We start from the raw sequence: 17,704 nt of genomic DNA, 5'->3' as shown, positions 1-17,704 counted from the left end.
AGCTTTTAATGACTTAAATATGCCTCTAAGCACTGCTTTAACTGCATCCCATAAACTTGGATATGATGCATTTCATTTTTCATTTAGTTCAAAATACTTGCTAATTTTCCTTGAGACTTCCTCTTTGACCCATGAGTTACTTACAATTTTTTTTAAATTCCCAAATATTTGGTGATTTTTCAGATCTTTCTGTTCTCAATTTCTAGTTTAAGTCTGTTACAGTCAGAGAACATATTTTGAATGATTTTAATTCTTTCAAATGTGTTAAGGTTGGTGTTATGGCTCAGAATAAGATATTTTTGAATGTCCCATTTGCGCTTGAAAAGAACATACAACCTGCTGTTACTGGGTGGAGTGTTTTATTAATGTCAATCAAGTCAGTTGGTTAACAATGCTGTTCAGATCTCTTGTATTATTGATATTCTGTCTACTTGACCTACTGATTATCATGAAAAGAGTGCTGTAGTTGATAAGTACAACTGTGGATTTTTCTGTCTTTAATCTCCAGTCAGTTCTACCAGCTTTTGCTCTTTGAAACTCTGGGGGTTTTTTTTTTGTTTTTGTTTTTTTGTGGTACGCGGGCCTCTCACTGTTGTGGCCTGCTCCCATTGCGGAGCACAGGCTCTGGACGCGCAGGCTCAGTGGCCATGGTTCACAGGACCAGCCGCTCCACGGCATGAGGGATCTTCCCGGACCGGGGCACAAACCCATGTCCCCTGCATCGGCAGGTGGACTCTCAACCACTGTGCCACCAGGGAAGCCCTAAAGCTCTGTTTTATAAAAATATCTTTTTCTTTTAAACTATCTGTATCACTATATTAAACTTTTTTTTAAAAAATTAACATTTTTTTAATCCAAACAATCTCTTTTAATTGGTGTGTCTAGATGATTTATATTCAATGTAATTAATAATACAATTGGATTTAGGTCTACCATTTCATTGTTTTCCATTTATCCTTTATTCCCCCTGCCTTCTTTGGGTAATTTTAATATTTTCAGCATTCCATTTTAATTTATCTATTGGATTTTTACTGGATCTCTTAGCTGTTCTATAGTCATTGCTTTAGGGATTACAATGTAAAACCTAACCTTTGAGACTTTTGGGACAACATTAAATGCACCAACATTTGCATTATAGGGGTCCCAAAAGAAGAAGAGAAAGAGAGTGGGCCTGAGAAAATATTTGAAGAGATTATAGCCAAAAACTTGCCTAAAGTGAGAAAGGAAACACTCAGGTCCAGGAAGTGCAGAGAGTCCCATACAGGATAAACCCAAAGAGGGACACACCAGGACACATATTAATTAAAGTGACAAAAATTAAACACAAAAATATTAAAAGCAACATGGGAAAAGCAACAAATAACATACAAGGGAATCCCTATAAAGTTAACAGCTTATTTTTCAGCAGGAACTCTCCAGGCCAGAAGGGAGTGGCATGATATATTTAAAGTGCTGAAAGGGAAAAACCGACAACCAAGAAAACTCTACCCAGCAAGGCTCTCATTCAGATTCGATAGAGAAATCAAAAGCTTTGTAGACAAGCAAAAGCTAAGAGAATTCAGCACTACCAAACCAGCTTTTGAACAAATGCTAAAGGAACTTCTGTAGGCAGGAAAAAAAAAAAAGAGGCCACAACTAAAAACAAGAAAATCACAAATGTGAAAGCTCACCAGTAGAGGCAGCCATACAGTAAAAGCAGGAAATCATCCACACACAAATATGATATCAAAACCAACAGCCATGATAAGAGGAGAGTACAAATGCAGGAAATGGGACATGCATTTGAAATTGAGACCAGCAACTTAAAACAACCTTGTATATATATAGACTGCTATATCAAAACCTCACGGGAACTGCAAACCAAAAAACTACAATAGATACATACACACAAAAAAACCCCACCCAAACACAACACTAAAGACCATCATCAGATCACAAGAGAACAAAAAGAGGAACAGAAGAAAAAAGACCTACAGAAACAAATCCAAAACAATTAAGAAAATGGCAATAGCAACATACCTATCAATAATTACCTTAAATGTAAATGGATTAAATGCTTCAACCAAAATACACAGACTGGCTGAATGGATACAAAAACAAGACCCATATATATGCTCTCAAGCCACCCACTTCACATCTAGAGACACACAGAGACTGAAAGTGAGGGAATGGAAAAAGGTATTCCATGTTAATGGAAATCACAAGAAAGAGTAGCAATACTCGTATCAGACAAAAGAGACTTTAAAATATTAAAATAAAGGTGTTACAATAGACAAGGAAGGACACTATATAATGGTTACAGGATCAGTCCAAGAAGAAGTTATAACAATTGTAAATATATATGCAACCAACATAGGAGCACCTCAATACATAAGGCAAATGCTAACGCCATAAAAGGGGAAATCAACAGTAACACAGCAATAGTGGGGGATTTTAACAACCCACTTACACCAATGGACAGATCATCCATACAGAAAATCAATACGGAAACATAGGCCTTAAATGACACATTACATCAATGGACTTAACTGATATTTATAGAACATTCCATCCAAAAGCAGAATACACTTTCTTCTCAGGTGCACATGGAACACTCTCCAGGACAGATCACATCTTGGGTCACAAATCAAGGCTTGGTAAATTTAAGAAAGTTGAAATCATATCAAGCATCTTTTCTGACCACAATGCTGTGAAATTAGAAATCAATTACAAGAAAAAAACTGTAAAAAGCACAAACACATGGAGGCTAAACAGTATGTTACTAAACAACCAATGGATCACTGAAGAAATCAAAGAGGATATTAAGAAATACCTAGAGAGGGCTCCTCTGGTGGCGTAGTGGTTAAGAATCCACCTACCAATGAAGAGGACATGGGTTTGAGCCCTGGTCCAGGAAGATACCACATGCTGCGGAGCAACTAAGCCCATGTGCCACAACTACTGAGCCTGCGCTCTAGAGCCCGCAAGCCACAATTACTGAGCTCACATGCCACAACTACTGAAGCCCATGTGCCTACAGCCCATGCTCCGCAACAAGAGAAGCCACCGCAATGAGAAGCCCGTGCATCGCAACAAAGAGCAGCCCCCACTTGCCACAACTAGCGAAAGCCCGCATGCAACAACAAAGACCTAACACAGACAAAAATAAAATAAATACAATAAATAAATTTTTTTAAATACCTACAGACAAATGACAATGAACACACGATGATCCAAAACTTATGGCTCCTGGCAAAAGCAGTTCTAAGAGGGAAGTTTATAGCAATAAAGTCTTACCTCAGGAAACAAGAAAAATCTCAAATAAACAACCTAAACTTACACCTAAAACAACTAGAGAAATAAGAACAAACAAAACCCAAAGTTAGTAGAAGAAATAAAAAAGAACAGAGCAGAAATAAATGAAATAGAGACACAGAAAACAATAGAAAAGATCAATGAAACTAAAAGCTCATTCTTTGAAAAGATAAACAAAATTGATAAACCTTTAGCCAGACTCATCACGGAAAACAAAGGAGGGGGCTCAAATCAACAAAATTAGAAACAAAAAAGGAGAAGTTACAAATGACACCACAGAAATGCAAAGGATCATTAGAGACTACTACAAGCAACTATATACCAATAAAACAGACAGCCTAGAAGACACGGACAAATTCTTAGGAACATACAACCTTCCAAGACTGAGCCAGGAAGAAATAGAAAATATGAACAGATCAATCACAAGTAATGAAATTGAAACTGTGATTAAAAATCTTCCAACAAACAAAAGTCCAGGACCAGATGGCTTCACAGGTGAATTCTATCAAACATTCAGAGAAGAGCTAACACCCATCCTTCTCAAACTCTTCCAAAAAATTGCAGAGGAAGGAACACTCCCAAGCTCACTCTATGAGGCCACCATCACCCTGATACCAAAACCAGACAAAGATACCACAAAAAAAGAAAATTACAGGCCACTAACACTGATCAACATAGATGCAAAAATCCTCAACAAAATACTAGCAAACCAAATCCAACAATACAGTAAAAGGATCATACACCATGGTCAAGTGGGATTTATCCCAGGGATGGAAGGATTTTTCAATATACACAAATCAAACAATGTGATACACTACATTGACAAACTGAAGAATAAAAACCATATGATCATATCAATAGACGCAGAAAAAGCTTCTGACAAAATTCAACATCCATTTATGATAAAAGCTCTCCAGAAAGTGGGCATAGAGGGAACCTACCTCAACATAATAAAGGCCATATACAACAAACTCACAGCTAACATCATTCTCAATGGTGAAAAACTGAAACCATTTCCTCTAAGATCAGCAACAAGACAAGGATGTCCACTCTTGTCACTTTTATTCAACATAGTTTTGGAAGTCCTAGCCACAGCAATCAGAGAAGAAAAAGAAATAAAAGGAATCCACACTGGGAAAGAAGAAATAAACTGTCAGTGTCTGCAGATGACATGATACTATAAATAGAAAATCCTAAAGATGCTACCAGAATACTACTAGAGCTCCTCAATGAATTTGGTAAAGTTGCAGGATACAAAATTAATACACATAAATCTCCTGCATTCCTATATACTAACAATGAAAGATCAGAAAGAGAAATTAAGGAAACAATCCCATTTACCAATGCATCTGAAGTCAGAAAGAGAAAAACAAATATCGTATACCACTGCATCAAGAAGGATAAAAAAAACCTAGTAATAAACCTACCTAAGGAGGCAAAAGACTTGTATTCAGAAAACTGTAAGATGCTGATGAAAGAAATCAAAGATGACACAAACAGATGGAGAGATATACCATGTTCTTGGATTCGAAGAATATTGTGAAAATGACTATACTACCCTAAGCAATCTACAGATGCAATGCAATCTGTATCAGATTACCAATGGTATTGTTCACAGAACTAGAACTAAAAATTTTACAGTTTGTATGGAAACACAAAAGACCCTGAATAGCCAAAGCAATCTTGAGAAAGAAAAACGGAGCTGGTGGAATCAGCTAACTAACTTCAGACTATACTACAAAGCTACAGTAATCAACACAGTAAGGTACTGGCACAAAACACAGAAATATAGATCAATGTACAATGCTGGAAGTCCAAAGATAAATCCACACACCTATGGTCACCTTATCTTTGATAAAGGAGGCAAGACTTTATAATGGAGAAAAGACAGTCTCTTCAATAAGTGGTGCTGGGAAAACTAGAAAGCTACATGTAAAAGAATGAAATTAGAACACTCCCTAACACCATACACAAAAATAAACTCAAAATGGATCAAAGACCTAAATGTAAGGCCAGATACTATAAAAGTCTTAGAGGAAATCAGTCGGAACACTCTTTGACATAGATCACAGCAATATCTTTTTGGATCTACCTCCTAGAGTAATGAAAATAAAAACAAAAACAAACATGTGAGTGGCGGGGTTGCAGGCGCAGTGGAGTGAGCAGAGCAGCCGGCTGGAGCACGATGACTACTGCAGGTCTCGGAAAGAAGAAACGATGTAAACCATTCATTATCCAGACTTTAAGGTCAAGGTGAGAAGGTAGGTCAGGAGGAACATGGCCTGGCCTCACCTGACTTTAAGGTCAAGGTGAGAAGGAAGGTCAGGAGGAACATGGCCTGGCCAAATATTTTTCAAAGAGGAACTTAGCTCCCCCGGTTCAGCCATCATCATGTGCTCATGTTCCTGCTCACCTTCTTCAGTTACTCGTTGCTCCATGCATCAAGAAAAACACTTAGCGATGTCAAAGTCAGTATCTCTAAGCAGTGGACCCCAAGTGCTTTTAACAAGTCAACTGAACTGCCTGTAGAGATCTGGAGCAGCAACCTTTTGTTTCCCAGTGCAGAGGAAGCCATTCTTTTCCTCGGAACACTCGACACCGTTTTCCTCTCCTACGCTGTGGGCCTTTTCATCAGCAGTATCGTCGGGGATCAGCTTAATTTGTGATGGGTTCTGTCTTTTGGCATGTGCTCCTCTGCATTCGTGGTGTTTGTCTCTGGTACTCTCACAGAATGGCTGCATTTCTACAGCAAGGGGCTGTACTGCAGCCTGTGGATCGTGAATGGCCTGCTGCAGTCCACTGGTTGGCCCTGTGTGGTTACTGTTATGGGCAAATGGTTTGGGAAAGCTGGACGAGGAGTTGTTTTTGGTCTCTGGAGTGCCTGTGCCTCAGTGGGCAATATTTTGGGACCGTGTCTAGCTTCTTCTGTTCTGCAGTATGGTTATGAGTATGGCTTTGTGGTGACAGCGGCTGTGCAGTTTGCTGGTGGGATCATCATCTTCTTTAGACTCCTCGCGTCACCCAAAGAAATTGGTCTCCCAGGTATTGAGGCAGAAGATTTTGAAGAAGATTTGCACAGGCCATTAATTAATGGTGCTGAAAATGAAGATGAAGCTGATCCTAATTACTCAATCCAAGAAGGCAAGTCTGTTACCCAAGTCAAGGCGATAAGCTTTTACCAAGCTTGTTGCCTTCCCAGAGTTATAGCATATTCACTGGCCTGTGCCTGCTTGAAGTTAGTGAATTACTCCTTCTTCTTCTGGTTGCCCTTTTATCTGAGTAATAACTTCGGATGGAAGGAGGCTGAAGCCGACAAGCTGTCCACTTGATACAATGTTGGAGGAATTATAGGTGGAACTCTGCAAGGCTTCATCTCTTATGTGCTACAGAAGAGAGCCCCGGTGTTAGCTCTCAGTCTGCTTCTGGCAGTCGGGTCCCTCGTTGGATGTAGTTATTCTCCAAACAATAAGTCTATCAATGCACTTCTGACGGCTGTCACAGGATTTTTTATTGGTGGACCTTCTAATATGATTAGCTCTGCTATTTCTGAGGACCTGGGTCATCAAGAGCTGATCCAAGGGAGCAGTGAGGCTTTGGCGATCATCACAGAAGAGCTGATGGAACCGGGAGCACTGGAGCTGCGGTGAGCCAGTATTTAGCGTCTTTGATCCAGGACAACCCAGGATGGATGTGGGTTTTCTACTTTTTCATTCTTATGACAATTTGCACAGTTCTATTTATTTCACCATTAATAGTGAGGGAAATATGTTATCTTATGCAAGGACGACAAGCTCGCATATTGAGTGAGTGACCAGTGCCCACAAAAGAACAAGAAAAATAGGAGACACATCAGGACTATTCCTTTTCATTCACCTTACTTTGGGGTTGTCTTAAGAGCTCCAACATAACCTCAGACTGTCAAGCCTCTTTCAACAGTGTCAGCCACCGTAGATGCTGACCAAAGTGAAGGCTGGGCTGTTTTTCTACACTACAGGAATAATTAATGATTTTTATCGCTGTTGTTTCATGAATGTACCGAATGGCCTATGAACCTGCCAGTGTCTTTGGTGGCCTGTGAAGGTTTACCCTTTTAACCGTAAATGCTGTATTGGACTCGGACCTAGTTCTCCAGCCTGGAAAGCCAAGTGACCACGAGGCATTCATGCATGGTTTGTACCAACGACATGCTCCACGAATAGAAAGGATCGTTGCATTTTGCTTGGTCACGAGTTTGCAGAGAGTGGCTCATCTCTGACGCATCAAATCCGGATAAAGCACTCCAGCCAGGTCCAGTGTAAGCATGCCTTGGACAGAGAATCCCTTTGTTAACCACGGTGGGGAAAAAAATCACACTACATGCTGATTGGCTCTCACTCTGTATCTGCTCTAAAGTCATTCAGCTCCAGAAGCAGAAATACCTTCAAATGATTGCCAACTTGCTCTCCTCCGTCTTCATCCAGAATTCCCTTTGACTCCTGGAAGTCTTTAGTCTTCCTTTCAAGGACCATAATGTACCTCAACTGTGAACATTCCAGTGTGTAACTTACAACCAAAGTACTCAACCCCAGATTTGTTCTCTGGGAACTTTAGGATCCACTAGGAACGTAATTGGCTTAGCCCTATTTTCAGAGGATTGATCTGTGTCACAACCGGGTTCCTTGCGTTACCTCAGCTGAAGACTAGAATTAGAGAAAGAAGAAAGACCTTTCGGCCCTGTAAGCGTTAAGTATGTGACACTGAATCACATTAATGGATTATTAAGGCCTGAGGCATATCTAGGTATCTATTCTTTAGAAGTTTGTAGAATATATGTCTTCAAAGCTGTGAATTTTATACTAATTATCAATATTTTAAGGTCATACTGTATATATATTTTAAATTATGGAAATTAACAGGCGAAAAATGTTCAATTTTGAGGACCGCCTAATTTGCATCGGGTTACGGAATATTTTTCAACCTTTTGCTCTATACTCTTAAATGTGGTGTGTTTATGAACTTGCTAATTTATTTAATCAAGCAGATTCCCAATCAGTTAATTGCTCATTACTGACAAAAAGGGAAAATACAAAACACAGAAAGGGAAAATAAACTGACTTTTATAATAAAAAAAACTAAAAAACAAATGTGACCTAATTAAACTTAAGAACTTTTGCACAGCAAAGGAAACCATAAACAAAATGAAAAGACAACCCACAAAATTGGAGAAAATAGAAAATATTTGCAAATAAAGCGACCTACAAGGGATTAATCTCCAAAATATACAAAATATATTCATGCAGCTCAATATAAAAACAAACAACTCAATCAAAAAATAGGTGGAAGATCTAAATCGACGTTTCTCCAAAGAAGACATACAGATGGCCAAAAAGCACATGAGAAGATGCTCAACATCACTAATTATCAGAGAAATGCAAATCAAAACTACAATAAGGGGCTTCCCTGGTGGCGCAGTGATTAAGAATCCGCCTGCCAATGCAGGGGACACAGGTTCGAGCCCTGGTCCGGGAAGATTCCACATGCTGTGGAAAAACTAAGCCCATGCGCCACAACTACTGAGCCTGTGCTCTAGAGCCCAGGAGCCACAACTCCTGAAGCCCGGGCGCCTAGAGCCCATACTCTACAACAAGAGAAGCACCACAATGAGAAGCCCATGCACCGCAACAAAGAGTAGCCCCTGCTCACCGCAACTAGAGAAAGCCCGCGCACAGCAACAAAGACCTAATGTAGCCAAAAATAATAAATAAATAAAAAATTTTAAATACCTTAAAAAAAAAAACTACAATGAGGTATCACCTCACACCAGTCAGAATGGCCATCATCAAAAAATCTACAAACAATAAATGCTGGAGAGGGTGTGGAGAAAAGAGAACCCTCTACACTGTTGGTGGGAATGTAAGTTGGTACAATCACTATGGAGAACAGTATGGGGGTTCCTTAAAAAACTAAAAATAGAACTACCATATGATCCAGCAATCCCACTCCTGGGCATATACCCAGAGAAAACCGTAATTCGAAAAGATAACATGCACCCCAGTGTTCACTGCAGCCCTATTTACAATAGTCAAGATATGGAAGTAACCTAAATGTCCACTGACAGAGAAAAGGATAAAGAAGATGTAGTACATATATACAATGGAATATTACTCAGGCATAAAAAAGAACAAAATAACGCCATTTGCAGCAACATGGATGGACCTAGAGATTATCATACTACGTGAAATAAATCAGACAGAAAAAGAAAATATCATATGATATCACTTATATGTAGAATCTAATAAAAAATACAAGTGAGCTTATTCACAAAACAGAAACAGACTCACAGATCTTGAAATCAAACTTATGGTACAAAAGGGGAAGTGTCGGGGGAAGTGATAAATTAGGAGATCGGGATTAACATAAACACACTACTATATATAAAACAGATAATAAGGACCTACTGTATAGCACAGGGAACTCGACTCAATATTCTGTAATAACCTATATGGGAAAAGAACGGATATATGTATACATATAACATTCACTTTTCTGTACACCTGAAACTAACACAACATTGTAAATCAACTATACTCCAATTAAAAAAAAGCTAACCTTTAACAGTCTACTTAGAGTTAATATTTTACCATTTCAAGTAAAATATATGACCACATAGGTCCCTTTACTTTCCCCTCTTTGTTTTAAATGTCATTTACATTATATATGCAAACACTGAAACCTCTCAAGAAATGTTGTAATTTTTGCTTTCAACAGTTATATTTTAAAAATCTTGAAGGAAAAAAATCTGCTATATTTTCTCAGATATTTACCATTTCTGTGGCTCCTTCTTCATTCACAAAGTTCTAAGTTTCCTTGGTATCATCTCCTTTTAGTCTGAAGAACTTTAGTTAGCACTTCTTTTAGACCAGGTCTACTAGTAACAATTCTTACTTTTCCTTCATCTGAGTATTTCTTTATTTTGCCTTCATCTCTGAGGTATGTTTTCACTGCATACAGAATTCTGAGTTGGCAGTTCTTTGCTTTCAGAATTTTAAGATGTTCTTCCACTCTCTTCCGCGGTTCCTGATGAAAAACCTATAGTCATTTGAATTGTCCCTCCCTGTACATAATGTACTATATTTCTCTGTCTGCTTTCGAGATTTTTTATCTTTTATTTTCAGAAGTTTAGTTATGATGTATCTCGGAGTGCTTAACTTTGAGTTTACCTTTTCAGAAGTTTGCTGAGCTTCTTGGACCAATAAGTTTATTCCTTTCCCAGATCCAGGAACTTATAGCTTTATATATTTTTTAACGTATTTTCTGCACCAATCTCTTGCCCCTCTCCTTCTGGGATTCCAAAGATGCAAACATTATATCTTCTGCTATTGTCCAACAGGTCCCTGAGGCTCTGGTTCTTCAGTTTGGATAATTTCTATTGATCTATTTTCAAATTCATACACAGCTCTATTATCTCCACTCTGCTATAGAACCCCACCTAGTAAATGTTTTCAGATATTTTGCTTTTATGTACTGAAATTTCCACGTGGTCCTTTATGAGGTTTTTATTTCTCAATTCAGAACTTCTATCTTTCTATTCATTTCAAGAATATTTACCTTACATCATGGAGCATGGTTTTAATGGTTGATTTAACATCTTTGCCTGCTAACTTATCTCAGGATTGGCATCTTTGATTGTCTTTTCCTCTGACAATTGGTCATATTTTCCTGGTTCTTCATACATGAAGTAACTTTAAGTTTTGTATTGGATGTTTTAAATATTATCTTGACACTCTAAATCCTATTACAATCCCTAAAATATGTTGATTTTTGTTTTGTTTTGGGTTTTTTTGGTAGGCAATCGACCCAGTTAGATTCAGATAGCCAAGTTCTTTCTTGCTTTATGTGGGCAGTGGTTACAACTTAAGTTCAGTTTGTAAAGCCTTAGCTATGCTTCTTTGGGCCTTACCGATATATATGCCGCTCTGGGATTTGGGTGGTGGTTTGCATCCTAGCTCAGTCCTCACATTCTTGGGTGTGAGGCCAGAACTTATGCTGGTCATTACATACAGAATTAGGGCATTCCCCTTTCCAGGGCTCTCTTCCCTGATAGACTCCAGCCCCCAGATCCTTCCTTTTCCTGCAACATTAATGTAAATAAAAAGTTTTAGAGTTTTAGCCTCTCACACGACGGCACAATCCTGGGCAACTCAAGCAGCTCTTGGGGGAAAGCAGCAAGAAAAAAGAGAAAAAATGGGAAGCCTCAATACTCTCTGGCTCACAGAGGGACCTTTTCCAGATACTCTGGCCAGAAAGAGAAGGTTACTGTTGGAGTCTTTGCTGTTGTCTGCATCCATAGCACAATTAAAGACAAAGGCCCCTCAGGTTAAGGCTGAGGATATAGGAGGGAAAAAAATACAAAGGACACTCATTCCTATGATGGTTCTTCTTCAGATTTTGATCTCTCTCCCCAACCTGGCTGCTATTGTTTACTTTCCGAAGTATATAAGTAGTTGCTTGTTGCATTCTGTCCAGAGTTTTTAACTGCAATCGGTAGAAGAGTGCTGTGGGCTGAACTGATTCCCCCCGAAGTCTTATGTTGAAACCTTAACACCCAACGTGACTATATTTGGAGATAGGGCCTATAAGGAGGTAATTAATGTTAAATGAGGTCATAAGGGTAGGGTCCTGATCCTGTAGGATTAGTGTCCTTATAAGAAGGGACACCACAAAGCACTCTCATTCTCTTTCTCTCTGCCGTCTGAGGACACATCAAGAAGGCAACCATCTACAAGCCAGGAAAAGAGCTCTCACCAAAATCTCAATCAGCCAGCACCTTGGTCTTGGACTTGCCAAGCTCCAGAACTGTGAGAAATAAATTTATGTTGTTTAAGCCACCCAGTCTGTGGCATTTTGTCCTGTCAGCCCAAGCATGCTAAGACAGAGAGTTAGGGTAGTAGTGAACTTACTCCACCTTCTCTAGCATCATAAGTTGAGTTAACTTTTTGAAGGCTATAGTATGGTAAAGTGTATGGCATACTAAAAGACATAAGATAAACAGAACCCATGCTGTCTGAAAAAGGATACAGTAGAAAAATCAGGCAAGTTTTCTTAGAAAAATTTCCAGAGCTAAGAAAATTGAAATGGAGAGTTTGGAACACAGTAATACATAGAAGAGGAAGGAGAAAATCCACCTATAGGAAAAGCTTATTAGGAACTGGCTAGAAGGGAATAAAGAGGAAACAGAAGAGCGCCACTGAAGTGGAAATTGAAATGGTTACTCAAGTAATAGTTTCAGTGGGTAATAACCAGAAATAGACCTCAATGTCAAGTAGAAAAAAACCTTGTATCTACAGGAACAAAAAAGTATTTAAAAGCCAGGGCTAGAGGATGGAAATGGGTGAATTTATGTATAAAAAGGGAAATAGGAAAAAGGATCTAAACTTAAAAAAATATATAATACATTATATACTGTATTACCTAAATATGAATATATATAATGTAGTGATTATATATTACTATAGCATTGTGATATATAATATACAGATATATACACCTGAGTATTTTTTAATTAAAATTTTTTTTAATTACATGACAATCGAAACTATCTAAAAGGAAATAATGAATACTTACTATTGGTGCCAGACTTGTTTTACCTCAACATTATACATTTTGACCATTAAGTTTAACTGTTCACTATAAAATCAACAACAAAGGGCAATGATAATTTTCAAAGAAAAGAAAAAGTTTTAGAACTCTCTTTAGCAATAGCAAGAACTTGTCTTTCAAGTGGGAAACATGTAATTATAGGAAAATCTTTCCTCCCAACACAAAACAAAAGGAAATTAGAAATGCTGGATAAAATATAATAGATACACTTTTAAACATAGCAAGCATACAAAAAACCCCACGGAAATACTTAAGAGGCCAAAAATGAAAAATAAACAGAAAATAAGGGAATTTACAAAAACCCTGAAACTGAATGCATCAAATAGACTCAAAATACAGACAGCAAAAAGAGACATATCTACCAGAATAACCTGATAAATCCATCAGAATAATAAAATAGTCCAAAATTTCTAAGTTATCAACAGATCAAACTGACAAAAATGTGACTAGCATTTGAAAAACATAATCAACAGTTAGAGAATACACATTCTTCTCAATATGGAACATTTATTAAAACTAATCATAAACTAGGCCATTAAGCAAATCTTACAACTTTCAAAAAAATCTGCCATACAGAACAAATTCTCTGACCATAATTCAATTAACATAGAAGTAAAAATGAAAAGTTATTTTCAGAAACATTAAAACTAAACTTCCAAATAACACTAAGCCAAAGAAGAAATAATAATGAAAAGTAGAAATTACTTAAAAATGAATATTAGTAAACATAATACATATCCAAACTTGTAAATGTAGCCAAAGCAGTATTTGGAGAGAAGGAAATCAACAAAGCCAAAAATTAATTATTTGAAAGACTAATAAAATGAACAAATCTCTGGCAATAGTGCTCATGAAAAAAGAGAAAAATAACTAATAATCAATATTAGGGACGCAAAAGGGGACATCTGTGTAGAAAATAATACCAGGTATTCACTAATGGAGCTTTTGTTTCGTTCTTTAACAGCAGACTGAATTAAATGCAGATGGCCCTCTGCATCCATGGATTCAACCAACCATGAACGGAAAAAAAAATTTTTTTAATTCCAGACAGTTCCAAAAAGCAAAACTTGAATTTGCCAGGTGCTGGCAATTATCTACATAGCATTTACATTGTATTAAGTATTACAAGTAATCTAGAGATGATTCAAACTCTATGGGAGGATGTGCGTAGGTTATATGCAAATGCTACACCATTTTATATAAAGGACTTGTGCATCTGCAGATTTTGGTATCCAGGGGGTCCTGGAACCAATCCTCCATGGATATTGAAGAACAACTGTATACCCTATTGTTCAGAGGAGGGGGACAGCTGGCAAACAATGAGGGTAGGGAGTGGGTTTTTTTTAAAAAGCAGAATCTTAGCTTTTAACAATGCCATAAGGATGAATATGTGACTTATCTTTAGATCTCTTCAGTGAGCTTTGACTTTTTTAAACCATTCACAGTTGAATTCGTCTACTTTAAGTGTGTCACACTGAAATGAAAAATGGCAACTCACTAGAGAGTAAATAATTAAGAGGATATAGAAGACATTGACAACTGTAGAACAGAACATAGAATAGAGAAATCAACAACCTAAACAGACCTATAAGCATTAAAGGAGGTAAATTAGCTGTTAAAGTGCACTTGTGCATGCACACCGCCCCGCCCTGCTTGACCCAGTTTTTACTGGCAAATTCTCCCTAACAGATGATTGCAAGCTCATGCAAAATTCTTCCAAAGAATAATAAAAGATAAAACACCTTCATTTGTTTAATGAGGTGATATAATCTTGATAACAAAAACCAAAACAAGTACCAAACAGAAAAATGACAAATTTTGCTCATAAACTCAGAATCAAAACCAAATCCTAAATAAAGTATACTAAAACAATACATGAGGTTCAAGTTAGATTTTTCCCAAGTATATATGCATGAATTAACATTAGAAAAACTATTGATGCAATTCTTCACATTACAAAATTAAAGGAGACTGCTGGTTCCGGAAAAGATAAAGTAGATGTACTCTCCTCCGGTTAAATACAACCAAAAATCCTGGATATTATACGCAAAAAAAAAAACTGTAAGAAGATTCTGAAGGTGGAGAATAAAAGGAAGATTGTCTAGGGACCTTGGAACTCAAGAAATGACACAGCAGTTAAGTCCCTTTGCCTTGTCTATCCCAGACTGTGTGCTGGACAAAGCAGCAACCTGAAACCACAGACTTGCCTTTTCCTCTTGAGTTTTCTACATTAAATTTGATGGTGGAAACAAAAATTATAACACTAATTCTAAATGCATGTAGGGGAAATATCTAAAACAATTATAGATGAGGGAGAGTAATGTCTATGAAGAAAGGTAAGGTTTTTAAATTTCAGTCTGGAAAATGATGACACTAACAGACTGTGACAAGTTATGTATATATAATGTAATACCTAGAGCGACCACTAAAAAATATACACAAAGAAATACACTCAAAAAGACTAGAGATGAATAAAAATGGAATTCTAAAAAATTTTCAAGTAACTCACAGGAAAATAGGAAAAAGGAAACAGAGAAACCAAAACCAGAGGAAACAAACAGAAAACTACAAAATAAAATGGAAAGCCTATTGTATTTACCCACATTCTTGTTTACCATGTTTCTTCTTTCCTTTTAAAAGTTCCTTCTTTTATGACTCACTCCTGCTTAAAGAGGGTTCTTTAGCCACAGTTTTAGAGTTAAGTCTGCTGGCGATAAATTCCCTTAGTTTTCCATCATCTGAGAATGTCTAGATATTCCCTTCATTACTGAAGGTTAATTCTGCTGGATATAGGATTCTGTGTGGACATTTTACTTTCAGCAGTTGACAGAAATGCTTCCATGGTTTCTGATGAGAAATCTGCTATCATTCAAATCGTTTTTCCCTTATAGACAAGATATCATTTCCCTCTGGCTACTTTTCAACATTTTCTCTGTCTTTATTTCTAAAAAGTTTAATTATAATGTGCTGTGGCATGTATTTCTTTGGATTTACTCGGTGATCCATTTAGGTTCTTGAATCTGTATGTTTACCTCTCTTGCCAAATTTGAGAAAATTTCAGCCATTATTTCTTGGAGTACATTTTCAGTCTTTTCCTCTTTCACCTCTCCTTTGAGGACTCTGATGACAGGAATTTTAGATCTTTTTTTACGGTCCCACAGATCCCTGAGGCTTTTTTTTTTTTTTTTCAGTCTCTTATTTCTAATTTTAGATTATTTTGAGTCTCTGTTATTTGATTAGGAAATTTCTATTGTTTTGTCTTCCAGTTCACTGATTCTTTCTTCTTTCCCCTCCATTTTCCTGTTGAGCCTATCCACTGAGCTTTTTAATTTAGTTTTGTACTTTTCCATATCAAAATTTCCACTTGCTTCTTCTTTTTACTTTCTATTTCTTTGCTGAGGTTTTCTACTTTTTCACTTGTTTCAAGTGTCTTTGGAATTGCTCAGTGAAGCATTTTTATCATGACTGATCTGTGATCTTTGTCAGTAATTCTACCACCTTTTATCATTTCAGTGTTGACATCTATTGTCTTTTGTTACGCAACTTGTGCTCTTCCTGGTTCTTGGTATGAAAAGTGATCTTCAAATGAAACCTGGATATGTTCATACTATGTTATGAGACTATGATCTTATTTAAACCTTCTGTTTGTTTGTTTTAAATAATTAATTTATTTTTGGCTGCGTTGGATCTTCATTGCTTCGTGCAGGCTTTCTCTAGTTGTGGAGAGCGGGGGCCACTCTTTGTTGTGGTGCGCAGGCTTCTCATTGCAGTGGCTTCTCTTGTTGCGGAGCATGGGCTCTATGTGCGTGGGCTTCAGTAGTTGGGGCAAGCGGGCTCAGGAGTTGTGGCTCACAGGCCCTAGAGCGCAGGCTCAGTACTTGTGGCACACGAGCTTAGTTGCTCCGCAGCGTGTGGGATCCTCCCGGAGCAGGGATTGAACCCGTGTGCCCTGCACTGGCAGGCGGATTCTTAACCACTGCGTCATCAGGGAAGTCCCTAAACCTTCTGTTTTAACTGGCGTTCTATGACACTGCTCCATCAGGGGAAGGTCAGAGGGTGGAGGGCACCACGTTTCATTCCTGGCAAGTGGAGGGAGAAGTCCAAGTTTCCCGGTTGGCCTTCACTGACACTTGAAGGAGGGGTCCTCATTACCGCTGGGGGGAGGTGGGAGTACAGGCTGACTGACAATGCACTGAGGGTAGCCTTGTCACCCGCTGGGTGATGGTCAAAGATATAACTCTCCAATACACCTCTTCTGACACAACCTCATTACTGCTGGGTAGGGATGAAAGTCCAGGCTCTCCACTGACACACTGTGGGGGCAGGTGGGAAGAGAAGGCTCACAACCACCGAAAAGGGAAGAAGCGCCAGCTCTCTGCTTGGTCTTTCTTGATACCACACTGTGGTGGTGTTGAGGTGCCCTGTTACAGTCTCATGAGGGTGGACTTCTAGGTTCTCCATTCAGCCTCTTCAGGCCTGGCTAGGGGTAGTGCCACACTTTTTCTGTGGTATTTGACTAAACTAGAGCAGATACTGTCTAAAAGTGTTCTGTCTTGCCAGGCTGTTCTATTCCTGGTCCTTTCGCTAGAAAGAGCAGGTCCTTGTCAGACTGTGTGTTTGTGTGTGTGTACATGTGCTTGTTGATGTCTGCAAGCTACTGGCTTATCCAGTACTCAGTGTCAGATGTAAAGCAACCAGAAAATCCAAGAAACCCACCACCATGCCATTCTTAAGGTCCTGAAGTCCCTAGACTTCTTCTCCCTACCTTTCA

At 38.2% G+C, this 17,704-nt stretch overlaps 1 protein-coding gene and 1 pseudogene across 8 annotated transcripts in view; one reads left to right on the top strand and one right to left on the bottom strand.

Annotated features, from left to right (window-relative positions):
• The window catches only part of RUNDC3B (RUN domain containing 3B), a 147,743-nt gene that overhangs the window by 101,992 nt on the left and 28,047 nt on the right, over positions 1-17,704 (bottom strand). The window lies entirely within an intron of this gene.
• On the top strand, positions 5,628-7,396 carry LOC307191640 (sugar phosphate exchanger 3-like; annotated as a pseudogene). Its single transcript has 2 exons — positions 5,628-5,912; positions 5,997-7,396. The product of its transcript is annotated as a sugar phosphate exchanger 3-like (transcript).

This window comes from Stenella coeruleoalba (genome assembly GCF_951394435.1).
Source record: "Stenella coeruleoalba genome assembly, chromosome: 9".
NCBI classification, from domain to species: domain Eukaryota; kingdom Metazoa; phylum Chordata; class Mammalia; order Artiodactyla; family Delphinidae; genus Stenella; species Stenella coeruleoalba.
This window is presented reverse-complemented; position numbering and strand designations above follow the sequence as displayed.